This window comes from Bubalus kerabau, chromosome X (assembly GCF_029407905.1).
Source record: "Bubalus kerabau isolate K-KA32 ecotype Philippines breed swamp buffalo chromosome X, PCC_UOA_SB_1v2, whole genome shotgun sequence".
Taxonomy (NCBI): domain Eukaryota; kingdom Metazoa; phylum Chordata; class Mammalia; order Artiodactyla; family Bovidae; genus Bubalus; species Bubalus kerabau.
The window spans coordinates 140,635,329-140,660,965 of NC_073647.1; the positions used below are offsets into that span (position 1 = coordinate 140,635,329).

At 44.3% G+C, this 25,637-nt stretch overlaps 1 long non-coding RNA gene across 4 annotated transcripts in view; it reads right to left on the minus strand.

Annotated features, from left to right (window-relative positions):
* Positions 1–863: 863 nt before the first annotated feature.
* LOC129638967 (uncharacterized) overlaps positions 864–25,637 on the minus strand; it is a 198,689-nt gene continuing 173,915 nt past the window's right edge. For 2 of the 4 annotated variants that reach the window (XR_008708119.1, XR_008708121.1), the window contains 2 exons: positions 9,098–9,176; positions 866–1,641 (listed from right to left, as the gene is read on the minus strand). This is a non-coding gene — a long non-coding RNA (uncharacterized LOC129638967). Of the gene's footprint in view, positions 1,642–9,097; positions 9,177–25,637 lie in introns of all 4 variants that reach the window. The other 2 variants (XR_008708123.1, XR_008708122.1) reach the window with 2 other exon arrangements.

Sequence of the window (25,637 nt, forward strand, 5' to 3'; positions counted from 1 at the left end):
TTCTGGATAACTGTGGCTTCATATAATTAAAAACATCTAGTTTTGTAGAAAAATCACCGTATCTATTTGGGGGGGGGGTGTGGTTTAGTCACTACTCTGTGTACGTGTACAAGGTGCTGAAGCAAGTTCATCCGGACACCGGCATCTGGTCCAAGGCCATGGGAATCATAAACTCCTTCATCAACGACATTTTCAAGCGCATCACTGGCGAGGCATCGCGCCTGGCGCATTAAAGCACTCTACTATCACATCCAGGGAGATCCAGACCACCGTGCACTTGCTGCTACCTGGGGAGCTGGCCAAGCACGCCGTGTCCAACGGCACTAAGGCTGTCACCAAGTATACCAGCTCCAAGTAAATATAATATGCCTAGCCGCTGTTAACGGAGAAGGCAATGGCACCCCACTCCAGTACTCTTGCCTGGAAAATCCCATGGACGGAGGGCCTGGTGAGCTGTAGTCCATGGGGTCGCTAACAGTCAGACACGACTGAGCAACTTCACTTTCACTTTCACTTTAGTCGCTAAGTCGTGTCCAACTCTTGCGACCCCATGGACTGTAGCCTGCCAGGCTCCTCTGTCCACGGGATTCTCCAGACAAGAATACTGGGGTGGGTTGCCATTTCTTTCTCCAGAGGATCTTCCCACCCCAGGGATCAAACCCTGGTCTCCTACATTGCAGGCAGATTCTTTACTGACTTAGCTACGGGGGAAGCCGGGTGGTGGAAATTCTGTATGAGTGGAGAGCTCTTATTTTGTTCACCTCGATCAGTTCCTTGGAGTTCAGGCAAACATAGTCATCCAGACTCACCAACATCACCTCTAGCAACTGGGCTGCCCTCTTTGCTTTTTAACAGCTTGTTTTTAAAGATTGTTTTAATGGGTGCTCTATTATTAAACTAACAGCGGCTCTGTGGGAACAATACAGCAGAAATACAAAAGGAAGCCAAAGACTTTGGGCTTTTTTTAAGTGGCTGTAATTTCTCGGGACAAAAAAAAAAAAAGGAAAAAAAGCAATGTTAAAGTTTCTAATGAGCATCTGTAAGGCCTTAATAAAAGGAAAATTATAAACCGTTAAAATAAGAACACACTTTCTCTGAGTTTAGCTTTGTAGAGCCTCTGTGCTTCTTTCTTCCCTTGGAGCAGAAGACAACTCTTGCCTTTCATGAGAGCAGATCTCTCAGAAACCCTTCACCCAAGTCTGAGAACTCTAAATGGGGAGGTTGGGGTGTGCAAAGGGAGGTGAGGCAGCTCCCTTAAAAAATGTGATGTTCACTCACTACCTGTATGCCTTGGTCAAATTACGTTACCCATTTGGACATTGATTTCTCCATCTATAAAATGGGGATAATAATACATTGTTGGGCTGTTATGTGGACTAAATGAGACAATAAATGTAAAACATCAAGAATATCGATTGGTGTAAAGTAAGTGATTTGTAAACAGTGCCCGCAGTAGCGTGACGCGCTGGTCCTCAGAGGTGTGGGGTGGCGCTTTTACATTGATAAAGCTGACATTCAGTTCCTTGGCTGTGTACCCTCTCTGGAGGTTGCGACTGGCATAAACATCATAGTCACAGACAATCCTGGTGATGATGTCTGATGTTGAGATGCCTTCTGTTCTCTGTGTCGGAACAAACATCCCTGTTCGAATAGAAAAGACAGGATGAAGAAAAAACAACTAAGATGATCTCAGGTGACCCATTTTCTTGAATGACTCTCCTGTCCAGGACAAAGTGGCAGCTCCTAGGTCACGGTGGCTTTCACATCTGGCCCCAGCCGACTCTGCCAGGCTCAATTCCAGGCACTCCCTACCTGCCACAGACACTGCATGTTTGTCATACTGGACCTGTTCCCTGGATGCACCAGGCACTCACCTGGCTCTCGGCATTTGCTCATTTCAAGCCCTTCTTTCCTGCCCCAGAAACCCCTTCCCTGCCCACAGCAGCTGCAGAGTAGCTCCTCATCATACAGGGTCCAGTCTTAAGGCTATGCCTCTGGGAAGTCTTTCCTGATGTCACCAGGCAGAATCCACAGCCATTAAAATATAAACTTGACTGCTATTAACAAAAGCATTTTCAGTATCCATTTCCTTGTGGAAAGGGAGCACTCTGAAAGCACAGGCTGTGTCTTGATCATCTTTATGTGTCCAGCACCCAGTTCAGTGCCCCAGTGTCTAGCACATGGAACGTTCTCAATACATGCAAATTACATGAGTAAGTGAATGGAGCATAGCAGTCGAGTCAAAGAATTTGTGAGATCACAGCAACTCCCCTTCTTCCCCAGGGAGTTCTGCACCATGTTATAGCAAAGGAAAAGAAGAAGGATGCAGTATTTTTATTGTCTCTGATCTAAAGACATGCCCAGGGGGTGCTCGATGAGAGCACCTTCTAAGAGCAATCTACTCTCAATGGTGGTTTCACCACACGAAGGCCTTTTCATCTGTACTCTACTGGGACTGAGAAGAAACAAACAAGCACAGAGGGTGCCAAGTTCTCATAGAACTTCCTTAAAGTCCTCAAAGATATATTTGAGTGTACCAATACAAGGCTGTAAAGAAGTCACAAGTGTTATCAAAGACAAGAATCTGGTGAAATTGAAGATGACATAAACAGATGAAAGATATACCTGTTTTTTAATAGGAAGAACCAATACTGTCAAAATGCTTATACTACCCAATGCACTCTACAGATTCAATACAATCCCTATCAAAGTACAAATGGCATTTTTACTAGAACTACAACAGAAATTTTAAATTTGGATGGAGACACAAAAGACTCCAAATTCTCAAAGCAATCTTGAAAAAGAAAAATGGAGCTGGAGGAATCAAGCTTCCTGACTTCAGACTATACTAGAAAGCTACAGTCATCAAAGCAGGATAGTACTGTCACAAAAGCAGATATATAGATCAATGGAACAGGATAGAAAACTCAGAAATAAACCCACACACCTGTGGTCAATTACTCTATCACAAAGGGGGCAGACTGTACAATGGAGAAAAGACATCCTTGTCAATAAATGGTGCTGGGAAAACTGGACACCTACATGTAAAAAAAATGAAATTCAAACATTCTTTAACACCATGTAAAAATATAAACTCGAAATGGATTAAAATTCCACATCCTGCAGAGTAACTAAGCCCTCCAGGAAGAAAAAAAGTTCCTCCTGGGATTGAGGGAAATGCTGAGAGGGATCAGGAGGTAAGGAGCAGGAGCAAGAGACTATGAGCAGGGCCTGTGTCTCGCCCTGATGTGGGTTCAACCCCCAGGGGCAGAGGCAAGGAAGAGACCCCTGTAGAAAGCCCAGAGTAGAGGGGCTAGTGCCTTGTTCACCTCGAGGCACTCTGGGAGGAAATGGCCCTACAGAGACCCCATGCCAACATGCGGGGCCTGGGGAGAGCGTTCCTTAGGGCCTAATGCAACTCCCCCCAAGGCCCTCCAGTAAACGGCAGAGGGCAATTCTGATGTGGCCAGAGACCCTCTCAAGGAACACTGAAGGGAGCCGGGACCTAAGACCAGCCTGACTGCAGTATGGGGAAGTGAATCCCATGGCTGAGGCTGTGGCAAGGACAAGCCAAAGTGGGAGGTGGCTGCAAACAGATGGAGCGGGAGGCTGAGTGTCAGAGGGCAGTGCTGGGGATCTGCTAGCCAGGGATGATGGCTGAGCAGGTCTCAAAATACCATGACCAAAGGTCAGCAGAGCCAGACCCTCACCCCACTCAAGTCAACACTCAAATCACAGCAGGAGGAGAAGGCCAAAAGTTGAGTCCACGTAGTCTGAGTGCAAATCTTGAGGTGTCTGAATTACTTAAGAGTCAAGAGTGGCTTTTCTGTCATCTGTGGAGATAGGAGATCCTAAGTTTGGTTACCAACAAAGGTTCGTATAGTCAAAGCTATGGTTTTTCCAGTAGTCATGTATGGATGTGAGAGTTGGACCATAAAGAAAGCTAAGCTCTGAAGAATTGATGCTTTTGAACTGTGGTGTTGGAGAAGACTCTTGAGAGTCCCTTGGACTGCAAGTAGATCAAGCCAGTCAATCCTAAAGGAAATCAACCCTGACTATTCACTGGAAGGACTGATGCTGAAGCTCCAATACTGTGGCCACCTGATGCAAAAAGTTGACTCATTTGGAAAAGTTTCATCATTCCCTGATGCTGGGAAACATTTAAGGCAGGAGAAGGGGATGGCAAAGGACAAGGTGGTTGGATGGCATCACTGACTCAATGGACGTGAATTTGAGTAAACTCTGGGAGTTGGTGAAAGACAGGGAAGCCTGGTGTGCTGCAGTCCATGGGGTCACAAAGAGTCAGACACAACTAAGCAAATGAACAACAACAAAGTTTGGTTACAGAAATTACTCTCCCCCTCCCCAGCTGGTCCTTTGCCACACCTGCTCCTGGCACTCCCTGCCTCAGAGGGGCATCTGGCTCCACATGACACACAGAGTTAAGCCTAAGCCACCCGTCCCACCACCTGCCAGTCTCTCTCTGCTGTCACCTCCACACACCCTTCACCACATGAACATCGTTGATTTTCTCCAAATACACTACACTTCTTCATATACTCCCACCTTTGGACACGCCTCACCCACAGGCTTCTAATACTTTGGTGTAATTATTTATATCTGGCTGTGTTCTCTTTCGAAGGTGAGGGCCCTGTATTATTCATATTCATATCCCATTTCCCCACCAACAGTTCCAGCCTTGTGGATCCACTCAGCAGTTCATGCATTAACCCACAAGAATCAAAAGCTTCCAAAGATGGAATGGGCTGCCTCAGGAGAGAGGGCACTCCCCCTCATGGGAGATGTGCAAGCGTCAGTTGTACCCAGGGCTGACAGTGATGCCAGAGAGGGGGCAGAAGACTGGGCAACTGACCCTCAGGAGCCTGTGCTATGCTCAGAGTCTGAAGGTCCCTGAGTATTGGGAAAAGGCAGCAGCGGCCGCAGGCTGAGGGGGAGGATGCTGGACCAACATGGGTGGAGTTCCGGTGGCCCCCAGGGAGCAGGGAAGAGGGCTTTGGTGGCAGACACCAGCAACAGGGGCAGCTCAAACATAATGAAGTGTGTATTCGGCTTCCTGAAGTCCCTATGGAAAGCATGGTAACTCACTCTACTACAGTGTCTGTGCCATGCGCCATGCCAAATGATGCTTTAATGCATGGAGGGAGGCAGGCACGGGTTCAGTGCAGTCCCTATAGATGAGATGTATGGTACACAGTGTGTGTTGTGTTAGTCTGTGTGTTAGTCACTCAGTCGTGTCTGACTCTTTGCGACCCCATGGACTATAGCCTGCCAGGCTCCTCTGTCCATGGGATTCTTCAGGCAAGAATACTGCAGTGGGTTGCCATTTCCTTCTCCAATGGTAGACAGTAAAATAGCAGAAAATAAACTATGCCATTAAAAAATCTATTGGGTTGGTCAAAAAGTTCATTGGAGTTTCTCTGTTGCATTGTACGGAAAACCCTGAACAAACTTTTTGGCCAACCCACTACTTCTGCACCTACCTTTAGCTACAATACCAGTTCCAGCCCATGCCTTCCTCAAACACTTCTTCACTCCAAGATTCTCAGGCAGCAATAGGCTTACGGAAGTTTATGGAAGGCAGTCAGATGGAGGGAGATGGGTGGAAAAGCTAAGGAATCAAGGTAATGTACTGTACCACCCCCTCCACCATGGACAGCTCCACATTTAGAGTCAGGAAAACCACCTGACCCTCTAAGAGGATAGAAGTAATTACCTTTGCCCCAGTTGTCTTTTTTATGTAATCCAAATGGATATAATCTGGGCGGGCTGAGTATTTTAAAAATCCCAGCAATGACTATTTTGATTCCTGGTTTGATTTGAAATCCTGTGACACTGATGGAAAACCTCAGCTAGGGAAAATGACCAGCACTGGGGATAGCCAAGACTCCTTTCCATTATACATTCACCAAAAGAGCAGTTAAAAATTTTGAGTTCTTGCCTGTTATAAAGTACAGCGAGAAAAATGCAAATTTTAGATATAATTTCAAAGATCTTTCATTCAGATCATAGTCATTTGGGTTTTTGTTTTTGTTTTTTAGCCATGCCCCATGGCATGTGGAATCTTAGTTCGCTGACCAGGGATTGAACCCATGTCCCCTGCAGTGGAAGCACAGAGTCCCAACCCCTGGATCACCAGGGAAGTCCTTGGACCTTAGTCATTTTTGAAACAAGTCAAAGAGTGATTCCTTCCATCTTTCACTGAGATTTTGTTGGGCTGTAAGGCGAAGATGGTTTGGAGTAATTTAGCATATCATAAGCATCTCCTTGGAGAAGGCAATGGCACCCCACTCCAGTACTCTTGCTTGGAAAATCCCATGGATGGAGGAGCCTAGTAGGCTGCAGTCCACGGGGTCGCTCAGCGTCGGACACGACTGAGCGACTTCACTTTCACTTTTCACTTTCATGCATTGGAGAAGGAAATGCAACCCACTCCAGTGTTCTTGCCTGGAGTATCCCAGGGACGGGGGAGCCTGGTGGGCTGCCGTCTATGGGGTCGCACAGAGTTGGACACGACTGAAGCGACTTAGCAGCAGCAGCAGCAGCAGCAGCAAGCATCTCCTTCAATAAAGAAGTGTGTGAGGGACTCAGAGGTAAAAATACCAATAGAAAGCCAACAAACTGGATACGAACAACAGTATCATTCAGGCCAAAATATCACCCTTACATCTAAATGATACGAACAATTAATTCCACAAGACAGAAGTGTGTTGTGCAATTATCTAGGTAATGCTATCTAGGTAAATGGCTCCTTTCCCCGTGTGTTGGGAAGAGCCCCTGCAGACAAAGGCTTCCATCGTAGGCTCCCTCCCCATCGTACTCTATAAAAGCATTCTCTTGTTCCGCCAGCACTCAAGGAGCACCACAGATGTACCAGGGACTGTGCTGGGGATGCAGAGATGGATGAGACATGGCCATGGCCTGCGGCACTTCACTCTAGCTAGGGACACACACACAATCAGGCTGCCAAGAGAAGGCAGTTGAAAAGGAGGTCTCTGTGCAATGAGTATCTGCATCTGAGGAGGGCGCGGGGTGTGTTGAATCATGCCCCAGGGAGAGAGGGCATGTCCAGGCTGGCTCCTCAGGGGGCCCTGACCAAGAAACTCAGAGGAAGAGCGTTCCAAGCTCAGAGGACAACTGGAGCAAGGGACAAAGCGGACTCCATGTACAAAGTACAAAGGACAGACTCCGTGTGCCTGGAGTGTATGGTGTGTGGAAGGTAGAGCACAGAGCAAGGCTGGTGAGATAGGGAGAGAAACCCAGCAACAAAACCCGGCAGTGGTCAGAGAGCAACGGGAAATTGGAAGGTCCCAGAAGTGTCCCGGAAATGGAAGCAAAGACAAGAGAGTTTAGGAGAAGAACACGGTCAGCAGGGTCATTATGCCTGGAGGGACTGAGCTGAGACCACTGGACTGGGTGGCCCAAGGGCCATCTGAGAACTGAGCCAGGATGGGACAAAAGTCAGCGTATGTGGATGAGGAACGACAGTTGCCCCTGAGAGGAAAACTGAGCAAGGATGTGAGTGGAGGGAGAGGCAGGAGGAGGGCGGGAGGAAGGTCTGGGGTTAGTCTCTGCAGACTTCTGTGTGTTTGTAAGCTGATGAGAAACCACCGGAGAGTGAGCACCCTGGATCACAAAGGGAGGAAGAATGAAGGAAAACATGCTCCAGAGAAGGGAGGGTAAAGAGGCCAGCCTGGGACAGAAAACACAGCCCTCTCCTCAGGACGCAGGGGAAGAGGCAAGGGCACAAGGAGGTATGGGCAAATCAGGGCAGGAGGGGACAAAGAGGAGGCAGATGGTACCAGGGAGCACTGAGGCCCCACCGAGGGTCTAAACCACAGGTCTGCTCTGATGCCCCAGCAGCCATTTCCCTAGAGTCTGAGCAGCATGGGCGCATGGCGAGCACTGGACAAAGAAAGTAATTCTAGGGAGCCCACAGGGAAGGAAACTCCCCTCTTCCCAGCCCCCCAGTAAGTCCCTGGGACCAACCAGAGTCTCTGCCCCGAAGAGAAAGGCCTAGTGACAAATGGGACAACTGCCAAAGCTCAGGCACCTTGTCTGCCTTCCAGGACATGAGTTAACTGCTTCAGGAGGAAAGCAGTTTACCTGATTCCACAAATAAATGTATCCATTTTTTTTGCCTCTGTGTATGGTGCCTGAGGATATTATCATATGACAGAATGACATATGGTAGGACTGGACTAGGAAGACAGGGAGTCCACATCATTAATTAGCCAGTTATCTGTCCTCTTCTGGAAGGAACTTTCTTGGGAGCATAGAATAATTTCATTGTTAATGAGGAAAATGATTGCCTTTCAAACAACAGGGTTGGAGGAGGGGATAAATTAGGAGATTGGGATTAATAGATTCACAGTGTGTGTGTGCTCAGTTGCTCAGTCATGTCTGACTCTTTGTGACCCTGTGGACTTTAGCCCACCAGGCTCCTCTCTCTGTTCATGGGATTCTCCAGGCAAGAATACTGGAGTAGGTTGCCATGTCCTTCTCCAGGGGATCTTCCCAACCCAGGGATTAAACCCATGTCTCTTATGTCTTCTGCATTGGCAGGTGGATTCTTTAACACTTGTACCACCTGGGAAGCCCTAGCAGATACACACTAATATATATAAAATAGATAAACAGCAAGGTCCTACTGTAGAGCACAGGGAACTATATTCAATATCTTGTAATAATCTATCATGGAAAAGAATACACAAAAGAATACATATATATGTATAGCTGAATCACTTTGCTGTATACCAGAAACTAACACAACACTGTAAATCAAGTATTCTTCAATAAAGAAAAATAAGAGTCCTGTGATTTTACGTCCTCTAAAATTGAGCCTCAAACTGGAAGTCGAGTATTTTGGTGCTCAGGTTAATTTCCACATAAACACCTAACTGGTGTCTGTGCCACAGCTGAGCCTTAGCACATGTCAACAGAGGCTTGCAGAGGCTCTCTGGGAAACATCTGAAAGTCCATGCCTTGTAAGAATGTGCTGCAGATCCGGGGCTGACGTCTCTTACTAAACCTCAGTGTCATGCCGTAGGGGACAGGTGAACACAGGAGGACCCCTCACCTGCTTCCTTTATATGCTTGTAAACATCATCAGAGCCAGCGGAAGAGTATGGAATGTCACCGTGGGCCACAAAGTCAATCTGTTGGAGAGAGAGGAGAGGGACATCACCACTGGGATGGGAGTACATGTCCACGATTTGAAAATACATATTTTTTAAACAAAACAGCTATAGTAAAGCAGTTGAAATAAGCAGTTTATAAGGTAGACTTGAATCCTGGAGAGAAAGGTATTTCCACTGTCTTTGTTTGCATGAACTGATGGGAACTCGATTGGTTTCTCTCCTTTGCTGGTCCCTCTTTCTTCTCTTACCTCTGACAGTAGGTTTTAGGTTTGTTGGCCTTTTGTTGTTCTGCCTCTAAAATCTCTCCTTCAGACTTTTCGTTCATCCATCAGATTTTACTCACCTCCACTATGAGGATCCAAAATCCTCATTTCCTGTCCCACTGATGGCAATAGGCCCTCCCTCACACTTAAGTCGTATTTTATTTATTTTTTGCCTCCAAAATTGTATTTTTGCTTTCAGCAAGTAGCAGGAAACCCTTGAATCACTTGACCAAAGGTGGGCACTTAGTAAAGCCATGAAATGTTAACAGCAGAGAAGAAAAGTAAGACAATGACTGTGAAATGACTCAGAAGTAAGTGCTTCCACTAGCAGCTGTTTCAAAAGATTTTAAGACCAGAATCTCAGACCCATTTATCATCCATTTCACAAGTCCTATCAGCATTTACCACATAAAGAAGCCCAGGCCTACAAAGAACAATGCTTCCCTCATCTCCCCTCTAAAAGCCTACATTTGCTGTGAATGTGGGTTGGATGTGATGACTGCCAGTTTCCTGCTAGGGAACTATCAGCTACAAGTAAGCAACTCCTTTAAAAATAGAGTGCTCAAGCCCTTGGTTTGGGGACCTCTTTTGAAAGCTTGTCATAATTCAAGGACTGTGGAGTTTAAGAGCCCATTTAAGGAGACAGCCATAAAAGTTGAAAATTGTGCACTTCTCGGGATGTCATGGCATCTGGTGATGAATGCACAAAATGGTTGTGTGTGTTTGGGTCCTTGGCCAGAATCTCTCAAAGTTGGGAGATTAGGGTAGGGACAGGATGTGTAGATCTGTCTCCCAACCTGGGGTCCCTGTGGGAGTGGGCTAAGGGCTGGGCTAGGTCAGAGCCAGAAGTCTTAGTAGTTTTTTATGTAAATCCTGGAAATTCCAGAAGTCCTGCCTGCTAGTAGGTACATGATGCATCACACAGAATCATAAATCCTTGCTGAGTTGCAGGGTGCATGTCCTCTAAAAATGTTCCAGGCAAATCACCACCTGATCCTTTTCCAAGTCATTCTCCATGGTCACTCCATCCCAATGTATTTCCTGAGGTGTTGGGTTATAGTAAGATTTTGCGTCTTTTCATCAGCAGAGCAGCCTCCCCCAAAGTAGGAAGAACCTCAGATAGCAGTTATCATGCCTCTGTAAGTTCTATAACCTAAACAATTCCATATAAACTATGTATCTTGTAATTGTCTGGCAAACTCTCCAGCAGTGACATCTTTTCTTGTATACCTACACACACACACACACACACACACACACACCCCTGTAGTATAAATTCATCTGTTGGATTTTTGTGATCTCAATACTGCAAAATATGTAATAGGGGGCTTCTCCTCCCCAAATTCACCTCTCTTTGATAGACATCCTCTCTAAACAAAATTAAAAGCAATAAACACACGACCTGGAAGTCATGCCTCATCCTTCCCTTAACACTGTGGCTTTAATCCAAGACTATCTCATCCAGCCTGTCTCCCAACCTTATGTCCACCCACCACGAGGTCATGTCACTCTAGGAATGTTCCTTTTGCAGGCTTTTGGTTTTTGCTGGAAGTCCCACCCCCAAGGCTGTTGGCTTCTCACTTGTCTCTCCAATGCCTTCTCCACTAATATGAATATTGAGGTTAGACAGACAAATGACTCTTTGTGACCCCATCATCTGTAGCCTACCAGGCTCCTCTGTCCATGGAATTCTCCAGGCAAGAACACTGGAGTGGGTTGCCATTTCCTTCTCCAGGGGATCTTCCTGACCCAGGGATTGAAGCCAAGTCTCCCACATCACAGGCAGACTCTTTTCTGATGAGAGCCTGCTATAAAGAGATTTAATTGATAAGGCCCATGTCAATGAGGCCAAGTGGAGCTAGATAGCGAAATTTAATTTGTATACATCTACATAGCTGGGCTACCTGGCAAGGATATGAAATATCAATTCTGACACTTACAGGTCAGCAAGACTGCTCTGGGCAAACTGTACCAACTAAATTCTTATCATTGCTCTGTTAAAAGTTTTCCAAGTCCAGAAAAATGTAGTACATGCTGTTCAAGACACTGAATAGGACTGCTTTGCTTTTCTCCTCCTTATCATTTATCATAAATAAGCACAAAGAACTCTACTCAATATTCTGTAATGCCCTACAGTGGGAAAAGAATCTTAGAGTATATATACATATATGTATAACAGATTCATTTTGCTGTCCACCTGAAAGTAACACCACATTGTAAATCTACTCTGCAGGGGTCCAGCCCCGGTGGATCCAGGGAATTCGAAGCGGGGACGGCGTCAGCGAGGATCAGGAAACAATTGCTTAATTAAATGATAATTAAGGATATAAAGAGTGGTTAAATAAGGATAGCTCAGTGAGAAAATTTAGTGGAGACAAGAGGCTGAATAACTTGGTTTACGTTGAAAGCTAATAAAATTCCAAAATAAGGAATTTGTGTCACCTACATAGGCCACAGGCAACCTCCCATTCTCCCGAAGGAGAGGAGACACTAAGGCCTCCCCGGTCAGATCTTAGAAGCCCAGGCAAAATTAGTAGGCTTGACGAGCCTCCATGCCCCAGATGGAAATTCAGCCAGAAGGTGAGAGAAAGAACGACATGGGGAGACCAAGTTTTGGTGAACAAAGCCCGAACTTTATTTTCCAAAGTAGTTTTTATACCTTAAGTTGTGCATAGGGGATAATGGGGGAAGGGGTAGAGTCAGCAGTAAGCCAGGCTTTCTTCCTGCAAACTTATCATATGCAAAAGTTTAGGTGATTTACATCATCTTATGGCCTGGAGGCCTGTTAACATTTTAAGACCCTTTCTTCAGAAAACTTATTTTTCTCTAAAGGTGATTAGTCAGGTGCCACCCTCCAAAAGCATTAGATAAAGTTGCATTCCTATAGGGCAAAGGTGTGGTGGGCTATAACAAGAAAAAGAATTAACTCAAGGGTCCAAGGTTACAAACATTAAAGCTACTACTTACATTCCTATACACCAATTATATTAATCAATACACTGCCAGGGACACGGCAGGTAAGGGATATGGAAACTTAGCAGCAAACATTGGTGCAATAAGTGAAAAACTCTTCACCAATACAATTTCTAATCAATCTTTTAACTGCTCAAAGGAATCTGTATTTAGACAGTTTAGAACATCTCATGCCTCTCACAGTTGGGAGGCTGTGAACAATCACGTGTGGCTGGAAGAACCTATTCAGGCAGGCTAGAGGACTTCCAAAGGAGTTTGTAGGTTGAAACACTCTTGTCACACCCAGGAACTTTATTAACTGGAGCTGTAAGTTAACTCTTTTTCAGAGAGAGGTGGTGTGGGACAGCCCCCCGTAAAGTCAGAGGTGTAGGTGAGAGCACAAAGCAGTAAAGTAGGCAGACTCTGGTTTTGGGGGTAGATGCTCGAGAATTTCCAGGGGGACTCCAGAGGCTCGATCCCACCTTTGCGTATGCCGAGCCTCCTTCCTCATGACCTTTGCCACAGGCAGAGTTCCTCACTCTGGCTCCCAGCACTACTCCAAAATACTAATGTTTAAAAAAGAAAGGACAAATAAATAAGATTCACATAAAGACCTTTCTTTACACTGACTCACCTAGTACTGAGTGAAGTGGCTCAGTCGTGTCCGACTCTTTGCGACCCCATGGACTGTAGCCTACAAGGCTCCTCTGTCCATGGAATTTTCCAGGAAAGAGTACTGGAGTGGGCTGCCATTTCCTTCTCCAGGGGATCTTCCCAACCCAGGGATCGAACCCAAGTCTCCCGCATTGCAGGCAGACGCTTTACCATCTGAGCCACCAGGGAAGTCAGACTTACCTAGAGAAGTACTCAAGTCTGCCTTTCTTTCTTACCCAGTCTCCAAGCCCAGCCACAGCCCAGGTCTTCAGTAGCTGTGCTGAGAAATTTCATCAAGGCCTTTTCAAAAACCTAGGGGTCAAGGGCTTGGTTGTATGACTTGGGTAAACCACTTAACCTCTGAAGCTCAATTTTCCAATCTGTTAGGGAGAAACCTTTAGTAAATTATCATCCAGGTTCCTTCGAGTTCTGAAAAGACTCCAAGGATACTAGAATAAAGGTTGGGGGAGAGAATAAGAATGAGAAAGGTAATGAGCCCATCTGCCTTTGAAGCTATAAGCTGCCCCCATTTTCCAGTCTCCCTAAACTTGACTCTGTCATCAAAAGCCCAGAGCCTTCCTATTTCTCTAGCAAAACATACTATCAAGAAAGAATTTACTCTCAGTTATTGGCCTACATTATAAAGTCTGAGATCAGAGATGATCTTTGTACTCTCAATGTCTAGACCCTAGCTCTACTCCTCCTAGTTATTCTTAAAAGTGCTGAATGTGATGCCTCTCCCAGGTATCTTTTAAATTAAAACCTTATCTCTAAATAGAATGGAAGATTTCATCTCCTAATAAAGAAAAGTAGGGAATAGAGGTTCTTTTGTGCACAGCATCCTTTCAGTATCCCTGAAAATTAGTTCACTTTTTTTTTTTTGTCTAACCATGAAGCAGGTTAGATAGCTAAAAGTAGATCTAGGGAGAGAAATCCATGGGAGAATGAGAGGCCTATCCCAACTTGTCCCAGTCAGGTTCCTGGCAGGAAAGAGAAAGGTACACTCAAATGGTGGTGAGTTGCACAAAAGTCTATTTCAGGAAGTCCAACAATGGATAATCCAGTACTCCAGGGATGGCACTAGGCATCAGACAGAAGCTGTTGCCTTCAGCAATGGAAGCCAACCCACCATGAATGGGCAGAGTGGGAGCTGGGCAAATAAAAACCCAGGTTTATATTCTCCTGCCCACTTAGCTCTTACTGGCACCTCACATTGGCCAAAACCAACTTGAAGCCAAAGGGCAAGGGAGCCTATAAAGGCAATCCACAAACATCAGCCTGCTGGGACAGAGCAGGTTGGAAAAAGGCCAGAAAGTAGACCTGCAATGGTGAGTAGAAAAGATCCAAACCATAACTCAAACAGCTCCTTGACAAGAATGCCACCTTCCACTCAAGCTACGGCAGGAGCATCCCAGTTCTGACCAGTTTCACAAATCCTCGTGTTCAGCTCTGGTCGCTACATATCTGCCTCCATGAGAATAAGAGCAAGAGCTCCCATGCCCAGGACAAAAATCAGAGTTTAACATTCCTTGTGAAGTCATAAAAAAAAAAAAAAAAAAAAAAAAGGACCTCTACCACATCTGAGCTTGGCCTGACATGGAAGATATTGTACTTTAAAGCCTTGATATAAACTGGGAGAGTAGCACTGACATATATCCACTACCATATGCAAAACAGATAGCTAATGCGAAGCTGCTGTATAGCACTGAGCTCAGCTCAGTGCCCTGTGATGACCTGGAAGGGGGAGAGGAAGGCTCAAGAGGGAGAGAATCAGACTTACAGCTGATTCATATTGTAGTATAGCAGAAACCAACACAACATTGTAAAGCAACTATCCTCCAATTTAAAACATAAAAGTAAAGCCTTGGTATACGTCTAGCACTAAGGAAGTCTCTCTACTCCAAAACTGCCCCAAGTGGGTGTCTCATTCAGCTATCTTGCCCATAGCCCAATCATACCTCAGTCTACCTGAAAGTTCCCAAACTCCTTACCAAAACCAAATCTGCAGGAGTTGAGGGTCTACAGGCTTCCTTCTATGAAGACAAAAGAACTTGGGTGTCTTCTCTGTCTGGATTTGTCTTTGGAAGAGGAAGCATTCTGGTAGAGAATAAAAGCTTCCAGCAAACACCTCTTACTTCAAAGAAAGAGCATTTAGCCCCAAAGGGCTTTACAAAGGAACACAAACTAGAAAGATCTGTTGGAGCCACAAAAGCAGATTCTCACTCCCTCCTTCAAATGAAAATGCCTTATTTTACTTTGGCCATAAAACATGAATCAGACTGTAGAAATTAAAGTCCCATCTTGCCTTTAATGAAGCCCAATTTTAGTGCTGATGAAATACTTGACAGCAATGTGGGCTTGTTTACTCATCACTGAAATGAATGCTCCACCAGAATTTGAGGCAAAATAACCCTTTCCAAGAAGCTAATGGAATAAAAATTTAATCTTTTTGAAAAAAAAAAAAGCCAGAATAAGCCCAGATTTTATATTAGAGGAAGTAAAATAGTATCCTTTCCTATATAAACATAGTCCTTTTGCTTGGGAGCAAACTGTCAAAAGACTGCAGGTTTCAAAAGAAGGATGGGTTTTAGACAAGCCAGAATGGTGTCAACTTTCGTGTAGTCCCGTTGGTTCTGTCAGACTTGCCCTCGGCTGCTTGGTTTGTGGTGATTTTTTTTTCCGGAGAGCTAAATAGATGTGGGTGATGGAAACATAGTGAGCAAGCCCAGGAATTCATCTGAACTGCTGCTGCAGTAAATATATTTTATAAATGTGTGCCTACCCTGTGCTTCATTTCTTTAAGAATTACCTCCCACCCCACCACCCTGCCCAGAGCTGAGGTGCTGAAGCCATGTCAGTGCTATGCTCTAATCACCCATCGACCCCAACTGACTGGATCAAAAGTGGGTAAGAGATTCAGAGAAACCAATTCAGAGTGTATACTGGCATGGAAAAATGGCTTTCACCATTTGGTATTGGGACAAAGAAAGGTCAGGACGACTAACTGTTGGCAGTCATTGTGCAAGCTGATGTAAACTCAACCTGAAGGCCACCATTTAGAGGCAGCTAAGACGTGCCATATATAAAGAGAGCAGAAGAATCAGCCTGAAGAGTCAGAAAAATATGAAGCCAGTAACAGGGACTAGCAAAGACTGTGATCCCAAAGAGTGAAATAAGTACTGATAGGAGGGGTCTGCCTCCACTTACATGTTGACTTTCCAGGTTCTCTTTCCAGTCCCGAGTGAGGTGTGAATGCCTGCCTTGCCCTTAGCATCTCAGAAACATTCTGGATTCCTCCAGGGAAAGTCCCTTTTAGTTTAACCCACTTTGGATTTTCCCATCAACACTATCTGTGGACATAATTAACTCCGGACAGTCTGAATCAGGCACTCCAGAGCTGTAGCCTTCAGAAGCAATACCATGCAGGCACAGAGATTCATTCCTACACCACTGTTGAGCCTGACTCTTGAATACCAAATGGAATACATCAAAGAGGCTCTTTCTGCACAATCAGAGGAGATAAGAGAATTGGCAAGTGTCCAGCAGAAGATGGAGTTACATAAGGCAGCTATTAAAGCCCTAGTACCGGAGGTGGAGGCTTGGACTCGGTACCTATCAGGGGCAGGGCTTCTTGCTAGGACTTGCTTCATTACTCTGTTCTTTACACTTAGCAGAACTCCAAGAGTTGGGTTTACATTTTGCACTGCCTGCTTTATGTATCAGCTGGCTCTTTTTAACCAACCTTGACACACAAACCCTATCAAATCATGCTTGTTTTATTCAGCAAGGATAAAAATATTAGTTAATTTTTAAAGCAGTGCCTTATAAAATATGGAACATGTTCTACAAAATGACACAACATACTTCCATTTTCCAAACCCATGCTTGTTGACTCTTCATGTACTATTGATATCTCCAGGTAATGACTAAGTTTGGGTTATATGCTATAAAGGCTCTCACAAATATTTAACTTTAGTCAACCTTACAGTAGACCACAGCCTTTTCTAACTCAATGAAACTAAGTCATGCCGTGTGGGGCCACCCAGGACGGACTGGTCATGGTGGAGAGGTCTGACAGAATGTGGTCCACTGGAGAAGGGAATGGCAAACCACTTCAGTATTCTTGCCTTGAGAACCCCATGAACAGTATGAAAAGGCAAAATGATAGGATACTGAAAGAGGAACTCCCCAGGTCAGTAGGTTCTCAATATGCTACAGGATATCAGTGGAGAAATAACTCCAGGAAGAATGAAGGGATGGAGCCAAAGAAAAAACAATACCCAGTTGTGGATGTGACTGGTGATAGAAGCAAGGTCCGATGCTGTCAAGAGCAATATTGCATAGGAACCTGGAATGTTAGGTCCATGAATCAAGGCAAATTGGAAGTGGTCAAACACGAGATGGCAAGAGTGAACGTCAACATTCTAGGAATCAGCGAACTAAAATGGACAAGAATGGGTGAATTTAACTCAGATGACCATTATATCTACTACTGTGGGCAGGAATCTCTTAGAAGAAATGGAGTAGCCATCATGGTCAACAAAAGAGTCTGAAATACAGTACTTGGATGCAATCTCAAAAACTAAAGAATCAATTCTGTTCCTTTCCAAGGCAAACCATTCAATATCACAGTGACCCAAGCCTATGCCCCAACCAGTAATGCTGAAGAAGCTGAAGTTGAACAGTTCTATGAAACCTACAAGACCTTGCAGAACTAACACCCAAAAAAGATGTCCTTTTCATTATAGGGGACTGGAATGCAAAAGTAGGAAGTCAAGAAACACCTGGAATAACAGGCAAATTTGGCCTTGGATTATGGAATGAAGCAGGGCAAAGGCTAATAGAGTTTTGCCAAGAGAATGCACTGGTCATAGCAAATACCCTCTTCCAACAACACAAGAGAAGACTCTACACACATGGACATCACCAGATGGTCAACACCGAAATCAGACTGATTATATTCTTTGAAGCCAAAGGTGGAGAAGCTCTATACAGTCAGCAAAAACAAGACCAGGAGCTGACTGTGGCTCAGATCATGAACTCCTTATTGCCAAATTCAGACTTAAATTGAAGATAGTGGGGAAAACCACTATATCATTCAGGTATGACCTAAATCAAATCCCTTATGATTATACAGTGGAAGTGAGAAATAGATTTGAGGGACTAGATCTGATAGACAGACTGCCTGATGAACTATGGACTGAGGTTCATGACATTGTACAGGAGACAGGGATCAAGACCATCCCCATGGAAAAGAAATGCAAAAAAGCAAAATGGCTGTCTGAGGAGGTCTTACAAATAGCTGTGAAAAGAAAAGTGAAAAGCAAAGGAGAAAAGGAAAGATATACCCATTTGAATGCAGAGTTTCAAAGAATAGCAAGGAGAGAGAAGAAAGCCTTCCTCTGTGGTCATTGCAAAGAAATAGAGGAAAACAACAGAATGGGAAAGACTAGAGAACTCTTTAAAAAAATTAGAGACACCAAGGGAACATTTCATACAAAGATGGGCTTGATAAAGGACAGAAATGGTATGGACCTAACAGAAGCGGAAGGTATTAAGAAGATGTGGCAAGAATACACAGAAGAACTGTACAAAAAAGATCTTCATGACCCAGATAATCACGATGGTGTGATCACTGACCTAGAGCCAGATATCCTGGAATGTGAAGTCAAGTGGGCCTTAGGAAGCATAACTATGAACAAAGCTAGTGGAGGTGATGGAATTCCAGTGGAGCTATTTCAAATCTTGAAAGATGATGCTGTGAAAGTGCTACACTCAATATGCCAGCAAATTTGGAAAACTCAGCTGTGGCCACAGGACTGGAAAAGGTCAGTTTTCATTCCAATGCCAAAGAAAGGCAATGCCAAAGAATGGTCAAACTACCACACAGTTGCACTCATCTCACACACTAGTAAAGTAATGCTCAAAATTCTCCAAGCCAGGCTTCAGCAATACGTGAACCGTGAACCATGAACTTCCAGATGTTCAAGGTGGTTTTAGAAAAGGTAGAGGAACCAGTAATCAAATTGCCAACATCTGCTGGACCGTCAAAAAAGCACGAGAGTTCCAGAAAAATATCTATTTCTGCTTTATTGACTATGCCAAAGCCTTTGACTGTGTGGATCACAAGAAACTGTGGAAAATTTTTCAAGAGATGGGAATACCAGACCACCTGACCTGCCTCTTGAGAAACCTATATGCAGGTCAGGAAGCAACAGTTAGAACTGCACATGGAACAACAGACTGGTTCCAAATTGGAAAAGGAGTACGTCAAGGCTGTATATTGTCACCCTGCTTATTTAACTTATATGCAGAGTACATCATGAGAAACGCTGGACTGGAAGAAACACAAGCTGGAATCAAGATTGCCAGGAGAAATATCAATAACTTCAGATATGCAGATGACAGCACCCTTATGGCAGAAAGTGAAGAGGAACTAAAAAGCCTCTTGATGAAAGTGAAAGTGGAGAGTGAAAAAGTTGGCTTAAAGCTCAACATTCAGAAAACTAAGATCACGGCATCTGGTCCCATCACTTCATGGGAAATAATGGGGAAACAGTGGAAACAGTGTCAGACTTCAGTTTTTTGGGCTCCAAAATCACTGCAGATGGTGATTGCAGCCGTGAAATTAAAAGACGCTTACTCCTTGGAAGGAAAGTTATGACCAACCTAGATAGCATATTAAAAAGCAGAGATATTACTTTGCCAACAAAGGTCCATCTAGTCAAAGCTATGGTTTTTCCAGTGGTCATGTATGGATGTGAGAGTTGGATTGTGAAGAAAGCTGAGCGCCGAAGAATTGATGCTTTTGAACTGTGGTTCTGGAGAAGACTCTTGTGGGTCCCTTGAACTGCAAGGAGATCCAACCAGTCCATCCTAAAGGAGATAAGTCCTGGGTGTTCTTTGGAAGGACTGATGCTAAAGCTGAAACTCCAGTACTTTGGCCACCTCATGCGAAGAGTTGACTCATTGGAAAAGACCCTGATGCTGGGAGGGATTGGGGGCAGGAGGAGAAGGGGACGACAGAGGATGGGATGGCTGGATGGCATCACTGCCTCAATGCACATGAGTTTGGGTGAACTCTGGGAGTTGGTGATGGATGGGGAGGCTTGGTGTGCTGTGATTCATGGGGTCGCAAAGAGTTGGACAGGACTGAGCGACTGAACTGAACTGAACCTTACAGCAACCCCGTGAGTTTAGCAGGGCTGCTGCTGCTGCTGCTAAGTCACTTCAGTTGTGTCCGACTCTGTGTGACCCCATAGACGGCAGCCCACCAGACTCCCCCATCCCTGGGATTCTCCAGGCAAGAACACTGGACTGGGTTGCCATTTCCTTCTCTAATGCATGAAAGTGAAAACTGAAAGTGAAGTCACTCAGTCATGTCCAACTCTTTGCGACCCCATGGACTGCAGCCTACATGGCTCCTCTGTCCATGGGATTTTCCAGGCAAGAGTACTGGAGTGGGTTGCCATTGCCTTCTCCGGTTTAGCAGGGCAGGCATTAATAAATTCACTATAAATGGAAAAACCGAGCCTCAGTGAGTCAAATGCAGCTACCCAAGGTTTTACAGCTAATACATAAAGAACTCAGGACACAGATTCAGATTCTAACTCTAAAGCCTATATTCTTTCCCCCATAGAGGAAAATATAGAATTGTACAGAGTGTCTAAAATATAAACTTTATTGTGGGAACCTATTTGACATGGGTTCTCACTGCAGTGTCTCAGTTAGTGAAACATGAGTGAACTCCACCAGAATAAGACTATAACTGACTTGTTCATGGCGGCACCCCTAGCACTCAGAATAGGATGGGTACATAAAAGGTGTGTGACTTGGACTAGTTTCCCTAAAGCAAAGCCTGAGATAAGGTTTCACATGAAAATGGGTGATTAGGAAGTGTTCCCAGAAAACCCACAGGAGACTAGACAAATGGAACTAAGAAGGGAAGGACTTCTTTCCTCTTTATGACTGAGTCATATTCTATCACATCTTTGTACCACATCTTCTTTATCCATTCCTCCATTCGTGGACATTTAGCTTGTGTCCATGGGAATAACACGGAGCTATAGAAAGGAATGCAATTGTGCCATTTGCAGAGATGTGGATGGACCTAGAGACTGGCATACAGAGTAAAGTCGGACAGAGGAAAAAATATCATATAATATGTCTTATATGTGGTGACTGCAGCCATGAAATTAAAAGACACTTACTCCTTGGAAGGAAAGTTATGACCAACCTAGACAGCATATTAAAAAGCAGAGACATTACTTTGCCAACAAAGGTCTGTCTAGTCAAGGCTATGGTCTTACCAGTGGTCATGTATGGATGTGAGAGTTGGACTGTGAAGAAAGCTAAGCACCAAAGAATTGATGCTTTTGAACTGTGGTGTTGGAGCAGACTCTTGAGAGTCCCTTGGACTGCAAGGAGATCCAACCAGTCCATCCTAAAGGAGATCAGTCCTGGGTGTTCATTGGAAGCTGCTGCTGCTGCTGCTGCTAAGTCGCTTCAGTTGTGTCTGATTCTGTGAGACCCCATGGACGGCAGCCCACCAGGATCCCCCATCCCTGGGATTCTCCAGGCAAGAACACTGGAGTGGGTTGCCATTTCCTTCTCCAATGCATGAAAGTGAAAAGGGAAAGTGAAGTCGCTCAGTCGCGTCCAACTCTTTGTGACCCCATGGACTGCAGCCCTCCAGGCTCCTCCGTCCATGGGATTCTCCAGGCAAGAGCACTGGAGTGGGGTGCCACTGCCTTCATTAGAAGGACTGATGCTAAAGCTGAAACTCCAATACTTTGGCCACCTCATGCGAAGAGTTGACTCATTGGAAAAGACTCTGATGCTGGGAGGGATTGGGGGCAGGAGGAGAAGGGGACAACAGAGGATGAGATGGCTGGATGGCATCACCGACTCAATGCACATGAGTTGGGGTGAACTCTGGGAGTTGGTGATGGATGGGGAGGCCTGGTGTGCTGTGATTCATGGGGTCGCAAAGAGTCGGACACAACTGAGCAACTGAACTGAACTGAACTGACATGTGGAATTTAGAAACCCAGTACAGATGAACTTATTTGCAAAGCAGAAATAGAGACAGATGCAGAGAACAAATGTATGGATATCAAGGTCAGGGGTGGGGGGAGAGGGCAGGGATGAACTGGGAGTTTGGCACTGAATATACACTACTATGTATAAAGTAGACGACTGCTGAGATCCTACTGTATAGCACAGGGAACTCTACTCAATACTCTGTGCTGATCTAAATGAGAAGGAAATTGAAAAACGAGGGGATATATGTATCCATATAACTGATTCACTTTGCTGTACAGCAGAAACTAACACAACACTATGAAGCAACTATACTCCCATAAAAATTAATACTTAAAAATAAGAAAGGAAGGAAACCAAGCAAGGACAGGGCATTTAACTCCCAAGAATGGAAACTGGCTCAGTCCCACAAGAAGCTCTGGAGACAGTCTAACTTCAGACTTGTCCGTAGTAGGCGGCATGATGACTGGAACATTTATTCCTTCTCGCCTATTAATTTTTGGCTAAGGGATGCCCACAAGGGGCTATAAATTCCCAGGCCCTCTTGGTTCTTCAGGCAAAGTGGGTTCTGGCAGCTTGGGGGCAACCTTTCAACAAACAGGCACAAATGCTGACTTCTGGGAGTAAAAACACACCAGGAGTCATTATAAAGGGGTCCATGGGAACACAGACAGCATACTGACAGCATCTGGCACAGTGCTCAATAAGTACTTCTTGAATGAAAGAAAGAAAAGATGGAAGCAAGGAAGGGCAGAATACTATGTTCCATGTGCTTACTAATATTATCTAAGCCAAATATCCTGGCAGCATTTGCAGAGAAGTACGCTTTTCTCCATTTTACTGAAGGAAACTAAAATTCAGAATGGTTCAGTAGTTTGCCTGAGGTTATACAATTTCTAATAGTAGAGCCCAAATTCAGACAGGCCTTCTAGCTTTATGGCCTCTGCACTCTCCACGGCTCCATCCATCTCACTGAGCTGTCATTCCCATGCTGCCTGGCCTCCCTTCTCAACTCTCTGAGCGAGCTGAGCTCCCATAGGTCACGATTTGGATCAGTCTGCAGCATTCACCTTCCTGAGCCCCATGCAGATCTCTTATGTCCTTAGATCTTATCCATTTGAAACACAATCAGAAAAAAAGAGGTGGACATACAGACAGTCTGATAAAGTGTTAACCCATTCCCTGTGCAAAAACAATGCAAGTTGCCAAGGTTTCATGAAGAGTTTGGTCTCCTGAAATCTCCTGGCATTTTCAGCAGACTGCAGTTTTCTGAGAATGTCTGTGTTTTCCAGAGCATGTCTGCTCAGAATGTATGAGCCAAAACCTCCTAGGGATTTTCCATCACTTGTTTATATTGTGCCTGGATCTACTCGAATGGGTTTATTATAAATAAGACAGAGTGATGGGGGTTTTTTTCATGAATTGAGACTGAAAATTGGTCTTAAATATTGTTTTCTGCTTTAAACTAACTATAAATGGCATTTAGACTGATTGCACTATTAGTAGGTAAAGAGTGCTGAGTTTTTAAGGGATTACAACCTGATTTAATATAATTATGAAACCAAATTACAATCAGAAGGATTTGGTAGGAGGTTATAAGAAGCAGCCATTTCCTTTTTTCTTTCTTTTTTTTTTTTTTCTGTATAATACTCAAGCCTATCCCATTAAACATTCAATTCCCTTTCAAAAGAAGAGAAAAGAAAATAGAATTGCAAATGTTCCCAGAGCTTACTGCTCTTGTTTTGGCATCAGCTAGCCTCTGCTTTTCCTCCAGGATCCTTCTATCTAGGAGGTTTTCTCTACCAGTCTCCATCACATTCATCCAGTCTGTCTCAGGAGATATCCTAACCACCTTCTTAATTGTGCATCTAGAACAGGACTGATCTCTGTGGACCCAGTCTTTAAAGGATCTGCTCTAGGGCAAAACTATGGAAGCAGATTGCATTTCATTTTTAACCTTCCTTTCTTGTGGCCCCTTAATTTTCAGGGTTTTCCTCTTTCCGCACCAGGTTTCCTGGAGTGCTCACTCCCTACAGCACTGATGATTGAGAATCAATGAAGTTTTGAAACTCTCTCAAAGGCACTGCCTTTGGCAGGAGACCAAATAGCAGGAGCAACAAAATAGGCCAAACCCCCCCACAATGCTTAGCCTGAAAGGAAATCAGACAGCGTGGCAATCTCATGAGGTCATTTGTCAGGATGAAGCTTCTCAAAGTGATGCACACAGGCTGGGATGTAGTTCACTGATGGAGGTATGGAAACAAAAACAATGACTGCTCTCATATCAACTTTTCATAAGAAATTTAACTACACTCGCACATTGTCATATTTATGTAATGTGAAATTTGCTCCTTTCTCCAAATGAGAAAGATACAGCCCCAGCACATCCATCTCTTTTAATTGCCCATGTAGACATCAAAATAACCTCAACTTTTCCCTAGCTGGCACACAGCTGACCACAAAGAAGCATAAGTCCCACAGAGCCCAGAGCTCAGTTCAGAAAAATCATCCAGTCAACCTGTACATTCATGAGCAGTAATAAACAGATGTTGTTTTAAGCCACTAAGTTTGGAGTACTTTGTTATGCAGCAATAGCTAACTGATAGGGGGACTTGTTCTTCATCATAAATAAGCTAACATTATGCAAAGCTAATGCAAAAAAAAAAAAGTCCCCTGGAAGAAAGATACAAAGGCAGTCTCATACTATAAATTAAGTGAACTACATATATACATACACACACACACACACACACACACACACACACACACACAATCTGGTACAGTGTGTTCCTTTATTACTTGATTTATCAAACATGAAAAGCATAAGTTTGGACATGCCTGTGATTTATGAAAGTTTGCTTTTAAATTAATATTTTCTGTTTTATGGAGATTGCAAAACAACTCACTTCAGCTCCCACCATCTTTGCACTTTACCATTATTAAAACATTCTGTCATCTGTGATATCCTTCAGTCTTATCCAACTCTTGTGATCCCATGGACCATAGCCCACCAGGCTCCTCTGTCCATGGGATTCTCTAGGCAACAATACTGGACTGGGTTGCCATGCCATCCTTCAGGAGACTTTCCCGACCCACGGATTGAAACCACATCTCTTATGTCTCCTGCAGTGGCAGGTGGGTTCTTTACCACTAGCACCCCCTGGGAAGCCACTTGACTCACATGACCCAGGGACATTTTTCTGTTCCATTTTTTGTGTTTGTGTTTGTTTTTTGTTTTTACTAACCATCAATTATTCTGAATGATGAAAAGAAAATAAAAGTGACAGATCTTTGTTTACCCTGAAAATGTACATTCTATGAGTTAGGCCCAAAGCAAAGGCCTTCTCCTAAAGCTGATTGCCTAAAATTATTCACAAAGTGTGCCTTTAGTACAGATGTCCATTCCTGATTGCTAGGAAAATTTCCTAGAAATTAAGTGAGTATGGCTTAGATGCCTATCTCTATGTTATAGAAAATTGGTAATTACCCCTATAAGCTGTACTGGAGACTATGAATTTTCCAAACAAATAACATCAAAGCCTAGGGATTTTTCTAGAAATAGCTTATG